The 27,508-nt window shown below is 35.9% G+C and overlaps 1 protein-coding gene across 1 annotated transcript in view; it reads right to left on the bottom strand.

Moving 5' to 3' along the window:
- LOC133329923 (neurogenic protein mastermind-like) overlaps window positions 1–27,508 on the bottom strand; it is a 187,284-nt gene that overhangs the window by 159,121 nt on the left and 655 nt on the right. The gene's annotated exons all lie outside the window — the stretch shown is intronic.

Raw genomic sequence — 27,508 nt, 5'->3', positions numbered from 1 at the left:
GGTGGACTCCTCTTCGCCCTGTCACTCTTGGGCTGCTCTATAAACTGACGGTTAGAGTAACTCACGCACATCTTCGGATCTGTAAAACATATGTCGTTAAATGTGACAGCCATCCTGTCATTCCTTTCAGGATACAGGAGCGACCTAACCGTTGTCCACAATTTACATGTTCCGATCGTTGTTTCAGGCGGCCTAGACATTTTTTGTGCTGGCATACTAGCCTATTGACTTCAGCAGTAAGTTCTCTCGTCCTTGGACTCTCAAAAGTGGTACGACGACAGGCATTAATCCAACAAATATATATCCAGCGGTAGTGACGATTTTCTGAAGTTCCCCTCAGCTACCTGAGGATCTGAGAGGAGGTCAGCTCACTGAATCAGTGATTAGAAACCTCTCTAAAACGTATCCTATCCGCTTTCCCAGCCGTCCTATCGTCCATCCTTGCAGGATTTGTTGGCGACTTAAACTTTGCCACAATTTCGATCACAATGCCTGTTTACTTCAAGAGAGAGGGAGAGTTCTCATACACTGGGCTTTTCTAGGATGGTACGACGAAGTTCATTAGGTTCAGGAGTCAATGCCGTCATCTCTGCTGACAAATTTTTTAATCCAGCTGCTATATTGCAATAGTGACAATTTTCGAAAAATTTCTCTCATCTAACCCTTAATTTGGAGGGAAAGACGTCTCAAAGAAGCGGTGCAGGAAAAACTCCCTTTCCCAGTCGTCCAGTCCTCATTCCTTTCATAATCAAAATGGTATGGATACTTTTTCCTGATGTGGTTGAATACTTGGGTCGTTGTACGAAGAAGTCACATTTATTGGTCAGAAAAATTCATTGGTTCAGAAAACCTCCCCATCATAGTATCCATCAACGGACCATCTGAATTTGTAATGTCTTAACGTACTATTCTGGGCCAGGAAAAAACTGATTGGCAAGGTTGAGAGTTTTCCAAACACATCTTCTGAGAGCAGCCTTTTATCGGGTAGTTGAGAGAAAATTCCGTAAAATCGTCACTACCGTCTGCCATATAACCGCCAGACGAATACCCAAAGTAGGACCAAACTTCCCCGCAAAAGCGACGGTATGAACCAATGAACATGAAGAGTTTCGTCATACGACCCCTGAAGATCCAAGATTTCGTATGACTTGCTAGTATGCGATCATAAAAGCAAATCACTTTCGAAGACTGATAAGGAGGACGATAATACGACTGCCACAAAGAACCTGAAGATTTCTAAGCGACAGTTTATAGAGCACCCAGGGGAATGGTAGGAAAAAGAAAAGTGTTCTTCGTCGTATAAAAATACGGTGTTCTGATATTATAGAGTTGTAAAAGCGTAGACTTTTTTGAAGAATAATCTTTCAGAAAACAAGACAAGCTTGTATTTTTCGAATATATATTTTCAGGGTCCAATGCAATGGTGGTATAGAATTTTTTTCAGAGGCCCATATAGGGGTGAATTTTTGAGATCAATACAAGAGTCGATTTTTTAAAAAAATGTTTTTTTTCATTTTTTAAAAGGATTAGGGATTTCAGGCACAGTCATAATTTAAAAATATAGTTTTTTTAAAGTCCCAAAGCAAGCGTATACTTTTTTAAATAATATTTGTAATACAATAAAATATCAGAATATCTCCTGAATATGATTGACATACTTCCCTTAGAATCCAAATGTAACATAAGACAATCCCTAAATAAAATATCTATAATGGACTTCCAGTTAAAATTACCCGCAAATAGACATCTATCTGTCGAAGGTCTCATATCCCCACATATTTCTATATCAAGCTATTTTACATTTTATCAACAGTTTCGAACACAGACAAGTTGTAGAACAACGAAAATGAGTTTATATTGATTTTTAAGGATTTATATGTTTGGTTGTCAGTAATCGTGTTGTTGTTGCTGTTATTGTTTGTCATGACTTGGAAGGAACATGAGCTTCTTGTGAACTTCATTTCCTTTGCATACAACAGCAGCTAAAACCCCACACACCACACTCTTCAAAAGTACACAATGTCAAATGATGTGAAGCATACAACAAACAAACAAATATTCATTGAAAAAGGTGTTTTTCAATCCATTTCCTAGCAGTTCCACCTTCCTTCGTCGATAGAGAGCTCCGAATAGAGAGAGTGTGAGAGAAAGCGACAAGGTTTCGGTTGAAATTATTACCCTTGTTGTCATTTGTACAGTAGTCTCAAATCGAAGACAGGCAGACATACACACACACACACACAAACCCCCTTCATACACATACACATCCAGACCCATACCCACCCATCCACCCATCATCGAAGGAGACCAAATCAAGAAGCAATGTTAAAGAGTTTTGCCGACTTAGTTGGAGATCAAAGTCAATTTGATGGTAATGTCATTGAAAAGAGCTACTAAATACATCAAACACATTTTCATACATATGAGTTTGTTTGTGTGAGTGAATGTGTGTGTGACTGTATGTCGGCAAAACTAGATATGTATAACCTTAAAGCGTTAAAAATGAATTTTGAAGGATATTTGAATGGGTTGGGTGGGGATATAGACAGAGACTGACTAGCACACCATTACATAAGCACTTGCTAACATGCATGAAGGATAAAAAATGTTGTTAAAATATAAAATGGGGGTTGTTTAGTTAAATATAGACACACTTTGGAAATATTAAATATTTAAGGTTTTATTTAAAATAAAAGCTAAAAAGACAGATCAGACAGCAAGTAATACAAAATGAATCAATTTGAGAATTTCAATCCTCCACATGGCAAAGTTATTCACTTAAGGGAGAGCAATGGTGGATGGTTCATCGATACCGATCGGCTCTGATATGATATAGTATCATAACTGTGGAAACGACCTTAGAACATTTTCAATTCTATTTCAACTAAGAAAGTCTAAAAACTAATATAGTCAGAAGTGGCCGAACGCCCTACGCAATTACCACCTAATCGTAACAACCTCTCCAACATTTTATCCCTTTACGATTGTTTTAACTAAGAAAGTCAAAAAAGCAATATAGTCTGAAGTGACCGTACCTGTGACACCCTACACAACTTCCACGTAACCGTACCCTAGTCAATCTATTTAATTCAAAAACCAGAAGATTTTTAAGCAACAGTTAATTGAGCACCCTGAGGAATGACAGGGCAAAGAAGAGTGTGCTACGTCGTATAAGAGATAACCCAACCGCGAAGATATCAGTTTACGACGGAAAATATTGCATCAAAAGCGTTCACCCCGGAAGGAAAAAATATGGCAATGCTATGGTGTAGTGGTCCTGCAACTGAAACCTAGAAAAGAAGCTTCAGCCGTTTTTACATCTGTCGCAATAACAAAGACACTTGAGCGCAATCATTCTCCCAAAGTAAACAGTACCACGACAGCATTGCAGATCATTGTAACACATAGAGAGAACTGAACCAGAGTAGACCGTGCAATCAAACAGTTGTAATGCCATTTGATACATCGAAATGGAGCAGTAAATGGAGCTCCCGATACCCTCAAAGCTGAGAAGGTACCATCAAAATTTACGAATAATAATGTTGCAGATTTCATCAAAAACGCTAAGATTCTAATATATCGAAAATTTTCTATACGGACAACAATGCCAATAAATTGAGGATATAGAGAAAACCAACCTCCGTCCGCTTTGAAACGCCGATTAATTGTTGCAAATTACAGACCAGACAGAAGGCAGATCTTCTGGCTATGTATGTAACCTGGTTTTATAAGACCATCAAACGGATATATACTAATGAAACTTCCAGAAAGTATTATGACTGAAGATGTTTGGTTTGGGGTGCAATTTCAATTTCTATTGGGAATGAAAGACGTTGGTCAGTATATGGATATCCGGTTCAAAAAATTAGATTTTGTCTCACAGTGTTTTTTTAAGGATTATCGAAGATATTCTGGCTATAGTAGTCCTACAGAAGGTACTCCGGCTATAGACGACTCAAAAGGTCTTCTGGGTATTGAATAGCAACAGAATGTACCTCGTCGATCCATACCACCAAATCAACAGGTTATCAGACTGTGAGAAAAAGCCCCGTACAAATTCTATATTCGAAAATTATCCTACAGCGGAGGAGAAGAAGCTTCCAAGGCAAAGAAATATAGTCTTCGAATAGCTACGATCGAGATGGTGCTACAGCATCTATCCTTATTGAGCACGAATTTATGGTACAATAGCTTACACCTGAGCCGCATGTGAACTGGGATCAAACGACACCTTGCACCTGTTGTCTACTCACTTGTCTTCAATTTATCTGTTTAGAGAGGAGCCAGTTAAGAACCAGACAATGGTTAACAATGTCTATCTTGTATTTCAGTTGATCGAACAACAACTCCCACTATACATACATTTTTTGCGCAACAGAAATTCACGAGTCCCAGAAAAATTTTCAAAATATTAACGTCCTTTACAGTATCAGAACATGATGGCCTTTTGTAAAGTTTAAATACCACTGAGAGAAAAAATGTGCATATTTACACAAAACTCAAGGTTTACCAAATGTCAACCGTTCACCGTCAAATTTGTCAAACCGACAAAATCATTACCACAACAGTCGAGATTTGAAGACCGGTATACTATAGTTGGTCTAGGGCACATACACTTATAACATCCTCATAACATAGTTGTGCAGGGTATACGAGGTCTGATTAAAAATTGCAGTTTCGGGAATAGCATAGTCATACTCGGGTGACCACGACGAGCATTTTTATTGGCATCATATCGGCCTTCCTTAAGACGGTCAATGTCAACATTTAAAATGCCTTGGCGTATTTCATTTTTTACCAAAACTTAATTTCTTTGATCAAAAAATCTTGCGAAATTTTAGACCCTAATTTCAGACCCCGTATACAAAATTCCCTCATATTAGGAACGCCTTTGTATCGTACAACATACTATTCAGTTTAAAGAAAAAATGGAAAACAATAAATTTATTATTTATCAACACCTTACTACAGATAATTTTCATAACTCCCTGCGGTGAAATATATTTAAAATTCTTTGCAACAATTGTAAAATTTACAAAATTGTAATAAAAGAAAAAAACAAACATAATCATATATGCATGTACACACATACATACCATCACACACGCGAACTATAATTGAAATATAATTTCACAATAAAAATTCGCATTTAAATTCAATAGCTGCTGAAAATAACTGCAGACAATTGGCGAGATAGTTCAACAACAAAAATTTAACTAATAAATTCAACTTTTCACATTATTATGGATTTTGCAATATTATTTACCAGACACACAGCCAACAGAAGATGGCAAAAAAAATTACAAGACAGGGATAGAGTAACAGTCAGTCAGCCAACAAAGCAAAAAAAAAAAACAAATAATAAAGTGCGCCTATCATCATTAAAATGAATTCAAAAATGAAAAGTGGAGAAATTTTCTTAAATCGTAGAAAAAAAAACAAAATTTTAAAGCAAATTTTAAACAACCACAATCGCTCACACACACGAATGTTTTCATATAGCACCCAGTAATATGAACTTGGGTCTCTGTATGAAACGAAGAAGACAACACCAAAGCAACAGCATTGAAGAAAATAGCTGAGAGGAAAAAACTCTGGCATTAAAATTGGAAAAATGAAAACAACAACAAACAAAGAAGATGAAATGTGAAAATGAAATGCAATTTTATGAAAGAAAGTCGCATGTCCAACATACTCGTTGTTTGTTTGTATACTACCTTTCCAACAAATGAACGACCGACCAACCGCCCAACAATCACTGCTAACTGACAGCAATCTGAATTTTCTCCCATCTCCCCCACCACTTGGTTTTAATAAATGTTAAATTATTTAAAGGTCAAAAACTTAAACAGATTCATGCGATTGAGTTAAATATTCTTAAATACTTTGGATAGCAGAGGAGGCACAGCAAACAAACTTCCGATGTAGTAGAAATTCGGTAGAAAAATCTGCCCGATATTTTGGACATGTCGTTATATGGGAGCTACCCGAACAAAAGTTGACAATATTGATGATTTTTGCTAGGGAGATTTGATACTCAAGGAACATCGAAACCGTTAAAATATCCGATATGGCCCATCATCGAAATTGATCGGCCTGCAAACTAAATACAACTCAATGCGAACTTTCTACTTTCTTTCTTTTTCGTTATTTTGAATTGAGCAGTTAGGAAAACAACACACGGCTCAGAGGGTTCTTGAAACGCATCAAAATGAGCTGGAATATCAGCGGAAAATTGAATTGACCGAAGAGACCCATTTCCATCTCTGTGATGGAGCGTCAACAAAAAATTGACGCATCCCAATATAAGACAGTCACTATGTGATTTGGTTATAGAACATTTTATGAAAAGGGTGTGGTCTACTTATTCTGTTATGTTATCCTTTGTTAACAGCATACGACAGAGTATGAAGAACTTTTGGAGAAAATATAATTTCTTAAGAAGTCCAACGGAATATCTGCGAAATATATTCTATAAGATTTCTAGAAGGTATCCTAGCCACTTAAGATCTACAGAAACCACTAGAATGCCAGCCGTAGAAGACTTGCAAACGATCGTATGTCCGTAGAATGCCAGCAGAAGGTCTTCCAGGTATGATAGACATTCAAAAGATCTTCTGGCTATAAAAAAACATACAAAAGATATACTGTTCTGGCTACAGAAGACCTGTAGACGTTCTTCTGAATATAAAAGGTCTTTGGAATCTACATCTGCCTATGGACTCCTGACTATGGTTTATCTACAGAAGATCTTCAGGCTATAGGCGACTTATAGAAGGTGCTCCGGTAATATATGAATTGTAGGGCATCTGCTATGAAATACCAGCAAAAGTTTTTCGGAATATAAAAATCTACAGAAAATCTTATGGTTTTTGAAGACCGGCAGTGATGTAGTGTACAGACAATTAAAGACTTACAGAGGGCCTTCTGGCTACAGAAGACCTGTAGAAGATCTTCTGATTGTAAAAGGCATGCAGAAGATCTTTTGACTATAAAAGGCCTACAGAAGGTCTTCAAGCTTTAGAAAACCTAATAATATATATTCTGTCTATAGAAGACCCACAAACGGACTTCTGTCTATTCAAGACATACAAAGGGCCTTCTGGATGCAGAAGACCTGTAGAAGCTCATCTGACTATAAAATGCCTAAATGTCTTCTGACTATAGAAGATCTACAGAAGGTTTTCTGGCTTTAGAAGATGATATGTTCTGCACATGATGCAATAATAATGTGATGTATCAAAATTTTTGTCTCGACCTTCTGTCAAATTGTTGGCATGGTTGGCAACATTGCACATCGAATTCAAGTAGAAATTACCCACTTTGACAGTTAATCCAGACATCAGCTGCTCTAAATGGACTACCTATTTATTGTGCATGGTCCTGCACATGCAAAAAATAACTTGTAGATTGTCTTCTGGCTACAGAATAACCATAGAAGCTCTTCTGAAACCTACAAAATATATTCTGTATTCATATATAGAAGGTCCTCCTTTTAAAGTTCTTTGGGATATAGATTTCCTACATAAGGCCTTCTGGTTATAGAAGACCTACAGAAAGTTTCTTGCCTATAGGAAACCTACAAAAGCTACTCCCGCTATAGACATAAGGCATATGGGCATAAATAAGTTTTAATAGCTATAGTGGAAAAATTGTATACCCACCTATTATCATTACCAAGCCTAGATCAAGCAGGAAGATGGTCAACATTTTCAATATTTATAAATCAAATATCAGGCGATTGGAATGTCCGATTCTGCACATCCTATTCTATTAACCACACACACGCAAAGGTTCGAAAATTTTTAAATTTATGAATCCAATAATAGGGAATGTCTGATTTGAACCAAACATTGCACAACCTGATATCTTTACAAAGTCTAGATCAAGTCCGAAGAAGGGACCCATTGGTCCACTCCTTCTGGTACCTTCGACACAAATGCTCAACATTTTCATTATTTATAAATCCAATATTAGGGGAATGGAATGCCCGATTCGAACCAAATTTCGCACAACCTATTATCTTTACCGAGCCTAGATCAAAGCCGAAGGTGAGACCCGTCTACCCTCTTCTCTGGTACCTCCTACAAAGGGTCAATATTACATATTTGATCAACATAAAATCAGAAAGATCTTTAATTCAACATATACCTTATCGACGCCTCCGAAGAATAGTATGCTAAGTCTGAAAAGTAAGTTTTTCAGTAGAAGCTCTCAAAGTATGGAAGTTTCTTATATCTTATTTGCCATGCTAAGTACATTTTTGCTTATAACTTTGGTTTGGATTGGCCGATGATTACCAAAATTTCAGAGAATTTAAATTAAGGACCGTAGTATCTAAAAACGTAAAGAACATTAAAACATGCTAAGTCGACTTAGCATACTATGGTTCGGAGGCGTCGTTATATAAAACGAATAATAAAACCTGTGTATAACTCCTTAGAGCTCCTCCGCAAACCATAGGGTATTTATTTGTCGACAACACCGACAGTCACTTTTTTTGCTCGTTTTTTATCAGGCATTGTTATTTTTCAAAAATTATTCTTTTTTTACTTTTTTAAGTTTCTTAGTTTCATCGATTTAGAACCATAAATCGCTAGGAAATTTATATAAAATCTGCATAAATTAGATTTATTTGATACGGTCATTTACAACACAATAACGATCGTGGTGTTTAGCAATGAAATTTTATTTCAAGAAATAAAAAAACACACACACATCAAAGTGATTTTCACCAAATTCATAAAAACTATCATCACATCTCCCGTTGGAAAAAAAAGAAATAAACAAATGCGAATCCAAACTGAAGTTTGACAAAACATTTGTTGTCATATGTCAGTCAAAATAAAATAAAAAAATCAACAGTAGCAGCAAAAACAAAAAGAACAAATATGTTTGTCAACAAATGTTAATTTTTTTTTATATAAAAAACAAAACAATACGCGTGTTATGTGCGTTGTGGTTTTGTTGTTGTTTTTGGTTTTCTTTCTTTTATAAAAATTACGATCAGAAAAAAATAGCTAACCAGTCAGCCATCCAGCTATTCAAGGTGAAATGGCAATGTTACCGCGATCGTAAAATTGAAACGACGCAAGACAATAAAATTGCGTTAAGTAAAAAACTGTTCAACTATCCACAGCAAATAAGAAAAAACAAATGGAGAAGTTAAATATTTGAATGAAGAAAAATGACCATTGAATGACATACCGATGGTTGTCAAAAGTGTTTATTGCTGCTCTTCATGAGCATAACGTTTTTCTTTTAATGTCTTGACAAATTAGAGAGACGTCTGAATCTGTGTAGATATTTAGGAGGTACTCCATCACAATTTAATAACCAGACATCCAGAGTTCCAGGTCTTCAATCAGAAGAGCTTCAAACCCATTATCTGGGGTATCTTCCCGTCCTAAAGAAAGATTAGTGTATACTTCATACGATATGTCATAGGCTGAAGGAATATATCTGTCGGCAGACAGGTTTTCGATTAGAAAAGCTCCAGGTCTTAAATAAGAAGACCTCCAGGTCTTTAAAAAGAAACCCTTCTGGTCTTTGAAAAGAATACCTCTGGAGTTCCTGGTCTTCTATAAGAAGAGTTCCAAGTCCATCATCTCGGGTACCTTCTGCCCTTAATGTAATGAAGTCTATTACATGTTAATAGATCTAATGAACCCCAAAAATCCCTTTCACAATTTCACCGATCACCCAGGTCCCATACCGATCATAAACCCAATTTAAATTAATTCCATTTTTTGTTTTCATTATAAATAAATGCGAAAAAACGCCGCTTAATAAAAATAATAAAAAAATATTAATGCTGCCACATTGTGTGGTGATAGCTCACAACAATACAACAACAACAAAACTTCGGCGAAAAGTATGACACCATAATGAAGTGAAAATTGGCAAATGAAAATAAAAAGTAAGAGCAGCAGAAATTACACCGGTAAATCTTTGCTCGTGCCATCACCAACACCACCACAATGAACCACATTGTAGTTGTGTGTGTACGTGTGTGTGTTTGGGAGGAAAAACGTCGTAAAGAGAAAAGGCCAAGTTTATTTTATTCAACGCAAAAGAAAAATACTTAAATGCAATAAACCATGGTAATGAGTTCAAGTAGGTATTTGTATAAAATTATGGCACACGCATTCATCCGCGAAAATATGTATTTGCAAACGAATTGTTGCCGTTGTTGTTGTTTTTTTATATTTTACACCCTACACTGATGATTCTATGTCCTTTTAGTCATGTCCGTCTGTTGTTAGAGATCGAAATATTTAAGATAGTGATTCGAAATTTTGCACAGAAATTGCTATGATGTCTGGGTTTGCAAATAGGTTATCGTTTTGGTATAACCCCCATATAACGGTACCCCCAATATTCGGAAACATTTTTCAATCGACTTTCAATCACATTAAAACCCCTATTCATACCAAAAATCATCAATATTAACCCAAGTTTCGAGGTACTCTCATCTACGAATTAAGACATATTTTTCTACCTTCATGCATTCTCCAGTATCCTGTACACGACGCCACCTTGCGACTTTTTGAAGAGGCGTACTGACATCAGAGTAGAGTTTCCTTACCTCTGACCGGTCTGTCGATATTTACAGACGAGTCGAAGATGGAGGAAGGTTCTGATGCAGACATTTTCTGCAGGGAACTAGCCATCTATAACTCATATAAACTTATGAGTTATAGATTGCAGTGTTTTTCAGGCAGAAATCCTGGCAACCACGAAAGCGGCTGACTATCACTGCCGACAACATAGGTCAGGCGTCCCTAAGGGAACCCCACCCATTCTCCATTTTAATTTTTCAAGATGTTCAATGGGCTGGTAAATCAATACCAATGCTTGTTAAGGTTTGTAACTTTTCAAATATATATTTGAAGATTTAAAAAAGAAGAAAAATAATTAAAAAAAAAAAAAATTTTGTTGTTGCTTTGTTGTTGTTTTTTGTAATTAAAGAAAAGTCCTTATTATTGATGGCTGGCATAATAACTCCTCACTGGATCATCGGAATCCGAAAATTCCAACTGTGTTAGAAAGAGTACATGTCTGGCTCTCGTTTGGATTAGGATTATTATTGACTTCGCTTTAAAATTAACAAAATGGCGGACCTTTGAAAAAATATTTTTGAAAAATCGCCGAATTTTGACTAAAAACCATGTTAAAAAATAAGGAAGATCTTCACCGATTGGCTTTATCCTAGTTCATACGATAGCTGTACACTCACAGAGAAACGTGTAAAAATTTGGAATCGATTGGGTTATTAGTTTTTGAGTTATCGTAGTTTGAGAAGCCCTTGATGCTGACACAATAAATCGGCTATATCTTCAAGAGTTCTTGAGATTTTCACTTGAAATTTTGTAGAGACATTCTTGAATTAGCGTAGAATCGAATTAAAACAAAAAATATTTTGACCCCGAGAATGGGGGGGGGTCCCCTTAAGGCATTAAAGTCGTGCACTATTAACTCAAAAGCGGTTCGTGATTGCAAGGATGTTCTTCATGATATTCGACGGATGGTTAAATTATTTTGGATCCCAAGACATAGCAACATAGAAGGGAATGATATAGCCGATGAGCTTGCTCAGTCGTCCAATCTTCACAGTCGTCCAATCTACCGATTGGGAGATTGGACCACTTTATTATCAGAATCCGTTTGAGCTACTGCAAGGTAGTCGGCAACAGATGGTCATCTAAAACTGGATGCAGGACTTCAAAAACCATCTGACCAGAATTCTATAGCCGTATAACTTTTTCACTGTTGTCTCAAAGTAAGAGGGAATTTAAAATCGTTGCGGGGATCGGGTCACAGTCACTGCAAGATAAGATCTCTCACTTCCAAATGGGACATTAAGGATGTGGATTATTGTCATCTATGTGAGGATGAGGAAGAGCTAGAAACAATTGAACATATACTCTGTAGGTGGCCATTGCTAAGTGACAAAAGACAAAGAAATTGATTCTTCTGCGGAATATACCCCAAACAGATCCTAAGCTTTGTTAAGACTTTGACCTGGCTAAAATAACCAGAGAATATAGAAATTCTCTAAACTTCCACTATCTTTCCTCTTTTCGACATTCTCTTCTCCTTTTTTTTCAGGTATCAAGGATGAGCTCAATGGGCAAATGTCTCTGAGTGAACGGCTGCAATCGGCGCCTAACCTATGTGTATCCGTCCGTCTGTCCATTATAATTTGTAAACACGATGCTACAGTTATGGACCAATGGTCACGACATTTTGCAAGTAGTTCGAGTTTTGGCCAAAGAAGACTCTTCTTGTTTTTGGTAATGATCCGTTAATATTTAGGTGTTGAAATTGGCCAAAAACATTATTTTTGTCTGGTCTGGTCGCTCCAGAGTCCCTTATTTTGAAAGTGGTTTAAATCCATCACGGTTACCTCATAACTGGTGACGAATCATTCGTGTATGCATATGACAAAAATTAAAATAATGGTTATTTTTGACCACACCTCGTACCATGCCCGAATATGAAACCTCCACTGTGTCTTTGTACTTAAAGGGAAAACATTTCGAAATCTTCTTAGATATCTTGATCTAGCCCCTATAGTAAACGATTTGGCCTTTGATTCGGCCTTTATACGTAGAAGATTTGGATAACTTCCCCAAAAGGTATTTTGTAGGTAGATAGTAGTAGTACCCATAGGGTCCAGAATCTATTTGTTAGTTACCACGGGACTTTGATCCAATTATTATGAAAATAAACATTTTATTCAACAGGAATCCGGAAAGCCGACTAAATGCCACTAACAAAAAGTGGCAATTGAAATTTTCTGTCACGATGTTTCCCCTCAATAACACGGAATTTAAAACTACAGCCATTTCGTTGAAAATGCGGTAAAAAAACCTTTAAAATACCGAACCTTTAATGGAACATTTTTTGTCAAAACATGGACCTACCATCCCAGAACCCAAAATGGTAATTTGGTGGAAAAATACGTTCTGCAAAACACGTAAAATGGGGTGGGATTTTTATATGAGGATATGTCAAAGCATGGACCTATATTGGAATTTTTTCATATATTGTATACGATTTTCTCAATGGGCATAATACCTACGCAATATAAAAGAATTTATATTGGTTAGTTCTAGCCCAAACCTTACGAAATCGACAGATTTCAGCATCTCAACTAGTATGTTCACTTATATATATGTTTGTCCCAATATCTCAATATATTCTGAGAAATATCTAAAAAAAAATACAAGTAATGATAGTTCGATTAGTTATAATCGACAACCATAATTTCCTATTAAATTCAAGTCCTTTTTATTAATATTTTAAAATTTCCGCTTAAATACATTCAAATGCATATGTATACACTTAGTTATAATTTCATCTTAACCCAAATACCAATGAATCAAGGAGGGATTAAAATGTTATCAATACACACCAACAAACAAACAAAACGAAAGGGTTCACACTTCAAATCGGTTTTATCTATACAATCGATTTTGTTGTATTCAAACACACCACACACTTGAATTATTTGTAGCCATTTAATTTTTAGAAATCTGCATAGAAATGTCAATGATGGTGATGTTGATGATGTTGTTGCTGCCGTTGTTGCTGATGATGTTACAAATAATTTATTGTGTGTGTGTATGTATGTGTATTTGAGTATAAATGACAACTGTCAAATACATTAACTAAACTATGACATTTAGTATAAAAATTCAATGAAAACTACTTGACAACAGAAATGGAGTGACGAGGAGCGGGGAAAGGAAGGAGATGGGGGAGAAACAATAACTATAAATAAAGTATTGTGATTGGCTACCAGACCATTGGAATACAGTGGTAATTGAGTGGTAGAAAAGAGGACTTTTTAGAGAATAAACGATGTTTGGTTATTGGGGAAAATATCGAAAAAAACTGAATTTTTTAAACTTCCTATCATTTGTATTCGAAACTTCTATAAAACATAAACGATGACATCCATTTTTGACATTATTTTGATGATTTTGAATTCTGATGTCGTAATAATTTTTTGATCATCTTTAATGTAGTTACGATAATGTTATTGAACATTTGAATAGTTTTTCTATCATTCCAAACTGTCCACTGTATGCAGGTCCTTCACATTTATTATTAACTCCTACATACAGAGATTTATGACAAAACTATGTATACCTACATACAAATATATCTATCAATGTTATAGAAAAAATATCATTGACAACATGGGAATTGTGTTTGTATGTAAATATGTTAATACACTACACCACAAAATGAAGGACATTTTAATTGTATAGATGCGTATGCAACGCTTAAAATCGTAGATCTCCTAGGGTGCTATAAAACTTTACGTCGATATAAATATGTCGGATTGAAATAGATATTGTAGTCATCTATTTCAATCCGACATATTTATATCGACGTAGAGTTGTTGCATTAATAAATCGTTAAACAGTACCTTATCATCGATTAGAAATGGACAATATCAGTGGACATTTTTTATGTCAACATACAAAGGTACTTCCCGATTTAAGGAAGGTTCTACTTCGATAGGGAAATCTTGCAATTCTTTCGAGGTTTAATATTTTTATATGAACAAGAGGGCTTTATTTAACATGCTTCGGAATGTCCGATTCGGTCCAAATATGCACCGTTTTGTTGTATGATTTATTGACATTTTAAAGGTAACCTCATAATGCCTCTCACATAGAAGTCCTGCTCTCGATTTGCCAAAAACTCTAGTAGTCGTTTCACAGTCCTCCTTAGATACCAATTTTTTAACATTAAAAAACTTTTGCAATGCGGGGAAAAGATGATAATCGCTTGATGGTAAGTCCGGACTGAATGGCGGATGGTTTAAAATTTCCCAGCCAAGCTCCTGAATTTTCTGGCGAGTCACTGTCACAGTTTCTGTGGCCTAGCGTTGTCCTGGTGGAACACGACACCTACCCTGTTGGCCAATTCTGGCCGTTTCTGATCAATTGCTATATTCAAACGGTCCAGTTGTTGACAGTAGAGATTCAAAATTTAGCGCTTGGCAACTCATAGTAAATAATCCTCTTCCAGTCCCACCAAATACATAGCAGAACCTTCCTGGCCGTTAATCCTGGTTTGGAGACCGTTTGAGGTGCTTCATCGCTCTTTGGCCATGATCGTTTTCGCACAGAGTTGTCGTATGTGATCAATTTCTCATCTCCACTCACCACCCATTTAAGAAATGGGTCTATCATTCCGTTTGGCCAAGGCTTCGCACCCAAACATCGAGCATATTTTTGAATCCAGCTTTGTGTAAATGGTTTAAAACAGTTTTATGGTCGATTTTTAGCTCCTGGGCTATGTTACGACTGCTAAATCATTTCTCTGATTTTAAAAACATTTTCATTGACATTTTGGATTTCTTTTTCCCCAACCTTATATGATTACATATGTTCAGACCTGATTATGGGCTAACTAACATCTCCCCACTATAAGTTGGCATTCCGGATTCTTTGAGGATGGAAGCTATTTTTTCGAAATTATTTTCATATAGACTCATAATAAATGACATAGTTCGCCACATATTCCGTATTGTTATGGTTTAAGACTCATTAAGACGCTAAGGGACTGTAATTTAGCATTATCCAACCGAATGGGCTGTATATAGGTTTGCAGCAATTTCAATACAAGTTCATATTTTGAAAATAAATATTTTAGCAAAACTATTTTGCAATTAATCAATCGATTTGGCATAGCCCCATACGAAGGTTCTCGGTGGTATTTTACAAGTTTTACGGCTCTTGAAGGATAAAAAAATTGTTGAAGAACGTTTTCGATATATGTCCATGTTTCGACCTTGCGTTTCTAAGATTTTATCACCCCCCTCAAAATAGGTGTATAGTTTGACATTTTTTACAAAGGACCTCATTTTTGGGCCTGGTAAATAAAATCCTTACCAGAAAGTGTGTAATATAAGACCTTGATTGAGATTTATTATTTTTAAAATTGTATAACATGGATTGGACCTAAATCTATGTTTAGTAAAACAAATAAAAAAGTGTCGATCGGATATATAACCTCAGCCTATGGTTTGTGGAGGTCTTTGGAATTATGCTCTGTTTTTTTATTCACTTTATATGTTTTTTAGCACAATTTTGACCACTTTGTGGGGGAGGTATCAGAAGAAGTGGACCGATATCACCCAACTTCGAACTTAAACTAAGTTTGAAAGAAAAATTAAGATGTGCAAAGTTTGGATGAAATCGATTATTCCCTTCGAGAGTTATCATGTGCAGACGGACAGACGTTTGTAAATCGACTTCAAATTTTCTGAAACTAATTTGGTCCAAAGAAATATTTCGATGAGGCACATTTTCACCTTATCAAAGTGTATATACCCTCATTATCCATAAGGCGGAGGATATAAGAAACGACTCAAATATTGTTTTCTGTACATTCAGGCAATATTGGGACTTATTCGACATTTTAAAAGATTTATGATTTTTTAAATTGTAATATATTACGAAATTAAATCGGTGGTCGATTCGGATGCTCGATTCATAAAATTAACAAAAGTATACCCTTATGAAAATGTACCAAAAGTAGTGTGAAGTGAAGAGAACCAAATTATTTTGTAATAATATTACGATGTGCAAATTTCGTAACAAATCGAAACCACATTGTTTCATTTACAATTTACAAAATTTGTTGACACTTTGTGGGGGAGGTACCAGAAGGGCTGTTTCTAGTGGTGGAGGGCATTAAATGTTCGACCCGGCCTAACAATATGACATTTTTACTTGTTATGATATAGAAAAGGCAGGCCCGGCAGACAATTCTATGGATTCAATTTTCCATTGTTTGTTAGTTGGCTGGCTGGTTGATGAGCAAATTCAGAAGAAGAAGAGGAAAAACCAGCTTAAATAATTGACATTTAAAATGACAAAGAAAATCGAATCGAAAAGGAATCAAACACCAGCAACAATAACATCAACAACATTTTGAAGTAGTAGCTGTGGCAGAAACAAAAAAGTATCTGCTCACAACAGACAGTAGACATATATGCCACATAATCTGTCATGTGTGTGATATGGAGTTTGTGTTCGAAAAATAAATTGAGAATCAATGTAAAACATTTTTGTTTACTGGTATGTAACACCGAAACATGAAGGTTCTCTTTCGCGGTGGTGGTTGTGAGGAAGTGTGTGTGAGAAATATTGGAAAATATAACTACAATTCGCCACATAAAATTCGAATATACACTGTGATTATTTAATACTTTACAGTATAATGACAGTTACCTTTTGCATTACCAGAACGATGAAAGGTAATGAGTTGTTGTTCAAAAAAAATTATTTTTTTTCGATGAGTAAATGTGAGACGTGAGATTGCGAATATCACATTAAAACCCCAAGTGGGGATAAATCGAAGATGATAGGTTTAAATCAGAGCAGATCCAAAATATGAGCCTGAAAATTAGGCCTTAATTTTCGTGACGAGGAGTATAGTGAGCCTAAATACAAATCCATAAGTTGCATGATCTATCCCAAAACTAGACTGAATAAAATAAGAAAATTCAAAAACAGATGTTTAGCGTTTTATAGAATAATCGATTTAAAAAATCGATATAGGCTACAAATGAATACCTTACAACAATTTTTTTTTAAATCTCCATTTCTCACATCACTTCTCTCTATCTCTCCTATGCCTCCAGCTCAAACAACACCTTTTTGGCTCAAAAAAAAACAATTTTTGGAATTCTTCCATGGTGGCTTAGCTATTTTAATGTTGTTATTTATGTGTGGATAGTTGGAGGCATCATTTGTGTGGTATTTTTTTATTATTGTAACCAGTCAGTCAAAGAGTGAGAGAATGGTACTCTCATCATTAGTGAGGCATCTTAAAAAGTGTGCATGATGCATCCATCCACAAGGTTTTATTTCGAAATTCAAGGCATATCTCAACAGCAAAATAACAGCCAATGCAACACTACAATGGCTGATGGCAGGCAGGTTGGCAGCCTAACTGGCTTACATTGCCGGCCTGCAAAATCCAACAACAATCAGTTGGGAAAGTGGATGGATGGATGAATAGATAGATGGACGATGGATAGATTGATGTAAGCAAGTGTAGCTCCATCCACACCAACAATGCCAGACGCTCGGTCGTAGTTTAATTTTCTTCGTTTTCTTTGGCCATCAACTCCAGCCGGTAGGTAGGAGGTAGGTACATAGGTAGCATGACAGCAACAACAAACTGACGCACTATTCTTGGGTTATTTACTTTTTTCATATTTTGTTACTCCTTTCATATTTTTTGTCTTTTTTTTTGGATTTTATGTTGTACCCATTTTGTACGTGTGTGTGATTTTTTTCTTCATCTATATATTTTCTACTCATTATGTTTCATACATTTCATCTAATATGAAAATGTTGGAAAACAGAATTTTTAATGAAGTTTTTCTAGAATTGTTGTTGTTGAAGAAGTGAAATGTGTTCGATGTTTAACTAACGAAAGACATATTTTTATAAGAGAATTTAGCAGATACAATTCATCTTAAATTTAAAGCCGCGCCTTTTAAACGAAAACTCAGTTGAAAAATTCGACCTGACACATTCTGGATGGCGCCCAAGAGGATGAATGCTTTCTAATTGGCTAAAAGTGATTCAAACACCTCCTCAGTCCCCGGATTTGTATACTATAGAAAATTTATGGAGTATTTTGGAGAAAAATATTAGAAGCCATAACATCTCAAGAATACCAAGTCTGAAAATGCTTTACAAGTAGAATGGAGAAAAATCTATGCCGGCAAGGTTGAAAGAAATTTAACTGCAGAAATGTCATCTCAAAAATAACCTAAAACAATGTTTTCTTCATACACTTTTGACTTATCACACAGAAAAGAAAATGTTTAATGAATCTTTCATAATTTCGTTCATATTTTTTATTATTTCCATACATCCATATTTGTTCCTTTTTGCAAATGTACCTTGCTTAGAATGTCACTATTTTTTCCAATAAATGTAAACATTTCATTAATATTAAAATTAATTTCCTACTTTACGGCATTGATGCTCAAAACTTCCCAAAATCATACGCTAGCGTAAATGGTTAAAAACGTACTCTCATTTGTTCTCTTTTCCTCAATCATTTTTGGTGATGAATTCTCAGTTACGCTCACCTACACTTACTCTCATATTGTTGTGCCCACCACTGCTTTACCTATATTTGAGCTCATTTTTTCCTCTCTTTTTTTGACAAAAATAAATGTATGTAATCCTCCAAAGAAAAAAAGCCCCACTATAACTCATTGTTCGCTGCGTGTTTTTTTATTGCCCTCCACCTCTCCCCTCACTTGGTGTTTGATATTTTTGCAACCGTTTATTTGAATACTGTTTCTAACAACTGTTGGCTTTCCACTCCCACGACTCGCTTCTCGACCTCTGCATTGGTGTTACAAAATTCGCATATGTATTTTCCAAATTATTTCGATATAAATGCGAAATACATTATATCAAACAAGTGTTGATACGAGCGACAAAAATTATACTTAAGGAAAAAATTATACATAAAAATCCAGCATTCACAAGAAGCATATATCTTAAAAAAATATTTTTGAAAAAATTCACACCTTATATAGTCCTTGAAAGAAGTATTTATAAAAAATCCACGCCTTATATAGCCCAATTATATATCTTAGAAAAATTATTTTTAAAAAATCAGGCCTTCTGTAGTCCTTCAAAAATGATTTTTTTAAGCAACGCCTTCTGAAGTCCTTGAAAAAAAATATAAAAAACAAAGCCTTCAATTAAATAAAGATTTCACCTCTATAGCCTCTTTGGTAGGAAAATCAAGTAGGAAATTTTCTGCAAATTTAATTTCAAATTTATTTCACCCATGAACTGAAGTAGGAAATTTTCTGCAAATTTAGTTTTAAAATTACAGGTACTTTATTGGGAAACTGCGGCTAAAATCTTTAAACGGGATTTTTATACGTCACAAAATGGGCTTATATAAAAAATTGTTGGTAGGAAATGTTTGCAACCAATGAAACAACAAAATATCAAATTAGAATAATTATAGGGGTACCGTTATATAGGGGCTTAACCCGAAACATGGGCCGTTAAAAACGTTTGGGTGGAAATGTAAATATATATTGGGAATATAAATATTTTTCTTTGGACCAAATCCGTTTCAGACATATTGGAGTCGATTTACAAATGTCCGTCCGCCTGTCTGGCCGGCTGGTGCGCACAATAAGTCTCGAAGGGTGTAACGGATTTCATCCAAACTTTGCACATCGTAATATTTCTACGAAACTTAGTTCAAGTTCGAAGATGGGGAATATCGGTCCACTCCTTCTGGTACCTTCCCAAAAAAATGGTCAAAATTGTGCACAAAATTAATTTTATAATAGCATGCGAACAGACTATCCTATTGGAATAAAACTTAGCACATCCTATTATCTTTAAATCAAGTCCGAAGGCGGGTCCAGTCGATCCTCTCTTTACAAAAGGTCAATATTTCGTAAATTTGTAATTTTAATTTGAAGCGAATATTCAATTCGATATGATCAACATTAAATCGGAAATCTTTTAGGTTAGGTGCGTTTAGATCTGCTGAAATACCTAAAATGACATGTTACTCATTACAAATTTTAAGCAACAATGTTTATGTGAGCTGTCTTCCCTTTAATTCCACCTTGATAATTAAAATTGTTATTCCAGCGAAATTTCAATTTTTGCATCGCTTTTTAAATATACTAGTAATTGTTGAATAATTGAACTTCTTTAAATTCATTCAAATACTAAAAAAACGTTTTGCATCAATTCAAAATATTGTAATAGATTTCAAAATATCCACAGAACCTAAAAATTCGGAATTTTAAAATCGATAAATGCGACTAATGATCACCCCCCCAAATATCCATTCATTCTTTCATCCAACAAATCAAAGTTCAAATATTTCCCAAAAATATTTTGTGAATTAAATTTCAATGAAAAAAACAAACGACGCAAAATAATCGTAGCCAAGCATATTTAATGGTTGTCTAAGTAAAACTAAACAATCTTACACAGAGCAACAGCAACAACACAACGCAACTCAAACCAAACGAAGTACACACAATCACACACACACACACGCTTTCATACCCCACAAACCTAAGGTCTGAACAACATTGCTCCAAAAGAAAACGCGAGCAACATGGTGGAGCTTCCTCTAATATCGGCACCAACCTCCTTCCACAGCAGCAGCAACAAAAACAACAACACGGCGACAACAACAATGCCAATAATTATGCCAAGCAGCAAAAAAAAACAACCATATGGTAACGGGAGCTGAAAATGAGTGAATAAAGAGTATGCGGGGTTTTACACTGTTGGTGATTGGGATTGGTTTTGAGAGTACGAATTGACATAAAAGGAACCAAAACAAAAATACATTTTTACGCTTAAATTATAACACATATTATTTATGCAAATAACTGGTATAAATATTGGCCAATATTTCTCGATAATTATGATTTATTATCATTTGAAGTAAAATTTTAGATACCATTTCGTACTTTTTGTTCCTACCTGTGGCAATGTTTTCCAACTCTATTCCCAAGAGAGAGAAAAAACTCTCAACACCAATTCCAATCACCAACAGTGTAAAACCCCGTTAAGAGTAGAGTAGTACACATTTACGACAAATCGGAGAGAGAACAGAAATGTACCATGGACAGAGCGAAAAGAGAGTGTGAGCATAAGTGCACTGTACTTCGACGTCGTATGTACGTCGTACGTACACTTAAAGTTCACTGTTCCTATACGAAAATAGATGAACAAAAAAAAATAGCAGCAACAACAAAACACTAAAAACGAGTATCTGTGCGACGAAATTAAATTTGTGCTGTACCCGTTTCCAAACAAAAAATACAACAAAAACAAACAAACCAAACATTACCGTATTTATGCCAAGGCGAATGTGAATTGAAAGTGGTGTCGGAAAGTTATTTTCAAAATTCTATGAAGAATATGAATATGGAGATCATTGAGAACAGCTATGTAATGGAAATTAATGGCAATAGCGATAATTTGTGGGTGACGTTGGGGATGATAGATACCAAGCAACAGCATATGACTTCCGACCTGGCCATGACATTAAAATTTTGCTAGGAGATTTAAAGCAAAAATCGGAAGGGAAAATATTCATCGATTCGGACCATTACCTTGTGGCAACCAAGGTTCTTAATGTAGCAGTAAAGGTGCGATCTAATGTAACACGGAAACCCGACGTCGAAAAGCTGCAAACACAACAGTTAGCAGAAGCCTACTCCGCTCAACTTACCCAACTGCTTGACGAAAGCACCCTTAGTCCCGATAATAATATAGAAGAACAATGGCAGAGAATTGGGGGAGAAAAGGAAAGAGGAGAAACGTATTTTTAGAAAAAAAAAAGAAAGAAAAAGAAACCCGTCAGCGTGAACAAATCGACATGTACAGGAGTCTGAATGAAGTTCGGAAATTTTACCAACGAGTGAAGCACCAATTCGAAGGCTTTGGTGCTGGCATATCCTCATGTAAAGATGAAGAAGAAAACCTGGTCGGAGATACTGACAGCGTGTTGAGGATCTGGAAGGAGCATTTTTAAAAGCTTCAGGTATCAAATAGTAGCTGTGAAGAGGATACCCCAGAACCAATAAGAGATGGCGGTATAGAGTGTATACTACCTAGCCAATATGAGGTCAGAATAGCAATCAATCGGCTGAAGAATAATAAAGCAGCAGGTGCCGATGGGTTCCCAGCCGAACTATTCAAGACCGGTGGTGGTCACATGCTTGTGTAAGCTCCTACCAGCTGATTAGTATAATTTGGCTAGAAGAATGCATGCCCAATGATTGGAGCCTCAGCATCCTTTGTCCCGTGCACAAAAAAGGAGACAATACGATATCTACCAACTATAGAGGAATAAGTTTCCTTCCTATCGCATATAATGTGCTACCCAGCGTGCTGTGTGAACTACTGACATTATTGGACCATACCAATACGGCTTCAGACCTGGCAAATCCACCATTGACCAGATTTTCACTCTGCGCCAAATCCTTGAAAAGACCCACGAAAAACACATCGACACATTCCACCTATTAGTCGACTATAAAGGCGCATTCTACAGCCCTATCCCTTCAGAGTAGGATTTAAAGCCATGTCTGCGTTCGGCATTTCGGCTATGCAGGATAACTTTGAGTGGCACAAGGTCAGCAGTTAAAGTCAAAAAGTACCTCTCGAAGCCATTCAATACCGAACGAGGATTCAGATAAGGTGACAGTTTGTCGTGTGACCTGTTTAACATCCTGCTGGAAAAGGTCATTCGAGATGCAAATGTGAACAGAAATCGCCTACGCCGATAACATCGACATAATGGGTCGAACATTGAGAGCGGTAACGGTAACAGCCACCTTTAAACAAATTGAGAAGGAGTCTGCCAATGTGGGTCTGGCAGTAAACGGCAGAAGACCAAGCCAAGCGCAAAACGTCCAGTAAACTCGGACCGACTGTGAACTTGAGAACTACAGCCCCAAGGTAGTCAAAGTTTGTATATACCTTGGTACCGCTATAAATAAAACGGTGAATGCACAACTCCCAATAATAACGAGGAATGGATAATCCATAGTGGTCTTCATTTAAATATTCGCAGTTGCTCTTGGGCCACATCAGCATATATTGTGTTCAGCATAAAATTCAGAAAATAATTCGTTCTATATACATTTCCTTCGGCTTATTTAATGCAATTAGTAAGATTTCCTCTATTTTCCTATAACATTATTTTATCAGTTAATTATTGAGTTCCGCTCAGTTTCATATACTTGATTTAATAATTTTTAATACTGATTTTCTAGCTTTGTGTGAACCTCATACCCTCTTTATTATTACAAGTCTCCATTCTGTGTGGAAATTGTGTGTCCGCAAGGTATTAATAACATCACCCTCTCACTCGTTCCATGTTTAACATAGAAAAAACAAAAACAAATTAAATATACTAAATAAAGCAATTAAAATTATTGTTGGCATTGGCATGAACTGGCGGGCGAATGGACAGATAGACAGCCAGACAAATATATCTAATTGGCTAAATAAAATTTATCATAACTGAGAGCCAGCAAATTAATTAGAAATAATTTAATAATTTCAAAATATGTATGGCTAAATAAAAATGCATTTTGCATTTGTGGGGTAGAAAGGAAAACAATGACATTTAAGGCAAAAATACGGAAATACGTAATAAATTGCAGCCAATTTGGTTGAAAAAGGTCTCCAAAATACCCAATATTGGGAGGCACCGTTGTATGGAAGCGACTCTAAGAAATCGACCAATATGTCCCATTTCCAATACCAAACATCCTAGGTACAGGAAAACATGTGTAAAAATTTCAACGTTTCGTCAATATTGTGAGCTATATCGCGATTTCGCCAGACACCATTTTATTCTGATCAATAACACTGTGCAACACAAAAAATATAATCGAGAAATTCCAAAATATTATGATAGAGTGACTAAAAATAGAAGATACGTGTATATATTACCCATTCTATACTCTGCAGCAATAGATGACACTTTGATGATCTCTTCTATGTAAGATCCTTGTAAAGGGCCGCTTTGTAGAGTTATCTGGATGTAGACTTAGATGCGGTTTTAAAGGTTTGTGTGTCTAAATAGATCATTAAGCTCGACTCGAAAGAGTATAAATAACTCATCATTTCAAATATTAAAAAAATTCCCGATAATTATAAAAAACTGAAAATTTTCGAAGTGTCTTCTTATATCGACTTTTTGGAAGGATGTTATCCTAAAGAAGACCTCCTGTGGGGTTTTTTTTTAGCTATGTAGGGTTCTCCAGTATATATAGGACTGTCTTCTGGCTCTGCATGACCTTTGTAAGAATATGTTTGCTATCGAAGACGTCTTTCAAGCGTCTTGCCTTCTTCCATAAAATATCTTTTTGGAGGTTCCCTTGCCTTCAGAAGACCCTTGTACTGCTTTATGGTCACGGATGCGTTTTTTAAGATTTTTAAGCAATATTCTTAGTCGTATTCTATAGAAGATCCTTTTGAAAGCTCTTCTGGCCATTGAGAACCTTTGGAAGTTCTCCTGTATATTTAGTATGTCATTTCACTATCGAATACCCTTTGAAACTTCCTGTGGCAACAAAATGTCATTGAAAGGTCCCCTCATACATGTCTGGTATGTTAAAGGCTCTTTGGATGGGTTTGATCTATATAAGATCCATTGCGGAACATATAGATGTCCCTTTGAAATTTGTCATTATTTTCAGAATGTTTTGCGTGAAAACAAAACTGTAAACCCGAACAACAATCCACACAATAATAAAGTGCATAAAATTTGAATTTGATTATAAAGCGGAAATAAAAAACTAAAATAAATCACGTTTTACGGTGCGTTTCAACAACCGCACTTTTAAACATTCATTTATAAATAAATTAAGCCAGGTCGTGGCAAAGAGAGAGAGAGAGGCGAAAACCCAGCGAAACAGCAGAAATACAATCTCTATTAAACCAAACAAATCGAACAGATTGGGTGGCTGGCTCTAACCAGCCATTTCGTGAACTCTCCCCAAACAGAAATGCATGAGAGAGAGGAACGAACGCGAACCAACGAGAAACGTGCAACATTTGTATTATACAAAAACAAAAATACACATAAAAATCAACACACAAAACAAAGGCCTACCAACAATCGAACGAACGAACGGACGGATGCAACCAAGAGTCAGATACTCATACACAACAGATACAAAACTCAAACCAACTTTCAAACAGCATCAATGAACACACTCAGAGCGGGAGAGAGTATCTGAGATACATTTAATCTCGTTTGTTTGTTTCTTCAAACACACTACAAACAATACATACCTACATTTGTCGTTTTGTTTATACACGTGCAGTATGATGGTGGTGGACCAACTGCAACAACAACCACAACACTAACTACTACTACGGCGGCTGATATTCGAATGCAATATTACTTCTCAATTCTGAATGGTGGTGATAACTCAAAAGATAGCTACAATCGAATCGTCAGTTAGACTGTCAAACAGACGGAATGAATGAATGAACATACAGACAAACGTACAAGCGAACGAGCGTACAGATTTGCTGAAACTCAGACTGAATTATGATACTTTGGTGGATAGAGCTAAGCATCGTAAATGAATAATGCAACTCAAATCGTCAACGCTTTAGACGACAATATAGGATTCTGTTTACAAAGGGACGTGGTAAACAAAGTCGGGCTGTTAACAACTAGAAGTCATAGACTAACCTGTACCGCACACTTTTTTGGTATGAAATTTATTTCGTAGAGTGGAAACTCAGGTAGTATGGAATGGAAAATGAGGTCTATGTATTTGGGTATATATAATACGCCCTGAGGTGGTTTTTTCTCAGGATTATAGTAAAACTTTATAGAGAACATTTTTCTAGAATATTCTGACCTGTTATAACGCCATTGTAAACGAGTTTTCAATCATTTCTGGAGACGGGGACCGAAAATACCCCTTCAGCGTGTTGATTGAGGGTTAACGACAAAAATATTCCTCACATTTTTATCAGTAATTTTGCCAAATACACCATATATCTAAAATGCAAAGGGTTTCGAAAAATCCTCTTCCGAATATTTTCAAATGTTTTTCAAATGGAAAATATTGCCACAACTTTTTAGGTTACCTCCCGACTTAAATGTTCAAAATGTCGATAGACGTGTCTGCTCTTTTTAGCACCTTATCATAATTTTTTGCACCTTATCATAATGTTTTGTGTTGCGCCGTATAAGCGAAGAACTTCGTAGGGGCCTGGCATAGAGCATAATCTTTGTAACAACGACAGCAGGCACTGAATAACGTATTTTTTTATAGCCAGAGGAAGGGTTCCCAAGGATTCGAATATAAGTAGAAGACCCATTTTCCCAAGCGTTCTAATATAGATTGAAAACCCTTCCAATGTTTTTCTATAGCCAAAAGACTTTTTTACTAGGTCGTTGAAAAGCAGGCGCTACATAGGCATCTTTCATGAAAAGGAGACCTGAAAAGGACGTTCTATAAGAGTATCACAATGCTGTCTTTATAGATAGAAGAACTTTGAATTTTTATGATTGTTGATGTAGTGCGAAATGCTGAAGAATCCAGTTTTATAAGTTCCTTGTTTAGAACTGTGTATGCATGCAGACAGGAGCCTTAAGGCAAATAAAGGACAGCCGGTACATTATTAGCAACTCTTATTGGGTCCCTAAAATCCATGAAAATTATCCGGAATGCTATTGGACAAAAAAATCTTCATTGTATATTCCATTGCTGGAACCATATTCACGAATGAGCTTCGCTTCCATCTCGATGGAAGCAGAATTGTCACATCTGCGGCTCCGAAAACAAAGGAGTTATTTTTGAGAAACCTGTTCATCCTCAACAGCTTGTGATTTTTGTGGAGGCGGGACCCAATAAGAATTTTGAAAGAATGTTCTATAAGAAGAATAACCTTTAAACTTTTTTCTG

This window comes from Musca vetustissima, unplaced genomic scaffold (genome assembly GCF_032173495.1).
Source record: "Musca vetustissima isolate MV318-11 ecotype Yass unplaced genomic scaffold, APGP_CSIRO_Mvet_v1 utg1514, whole genome shotgun sequence".
Taxonomy (NCBI): Eukaryota; Metazoa; Arthropoda; class Insecta; order Diptera; family Muscidae; genus Musca; species Musca vetustissima.
The sequence above is the reverse complement of the archived record's forward strand: the minus strand, read 5'-3'. Positions and strand labels throughout refer to the sequence as shown.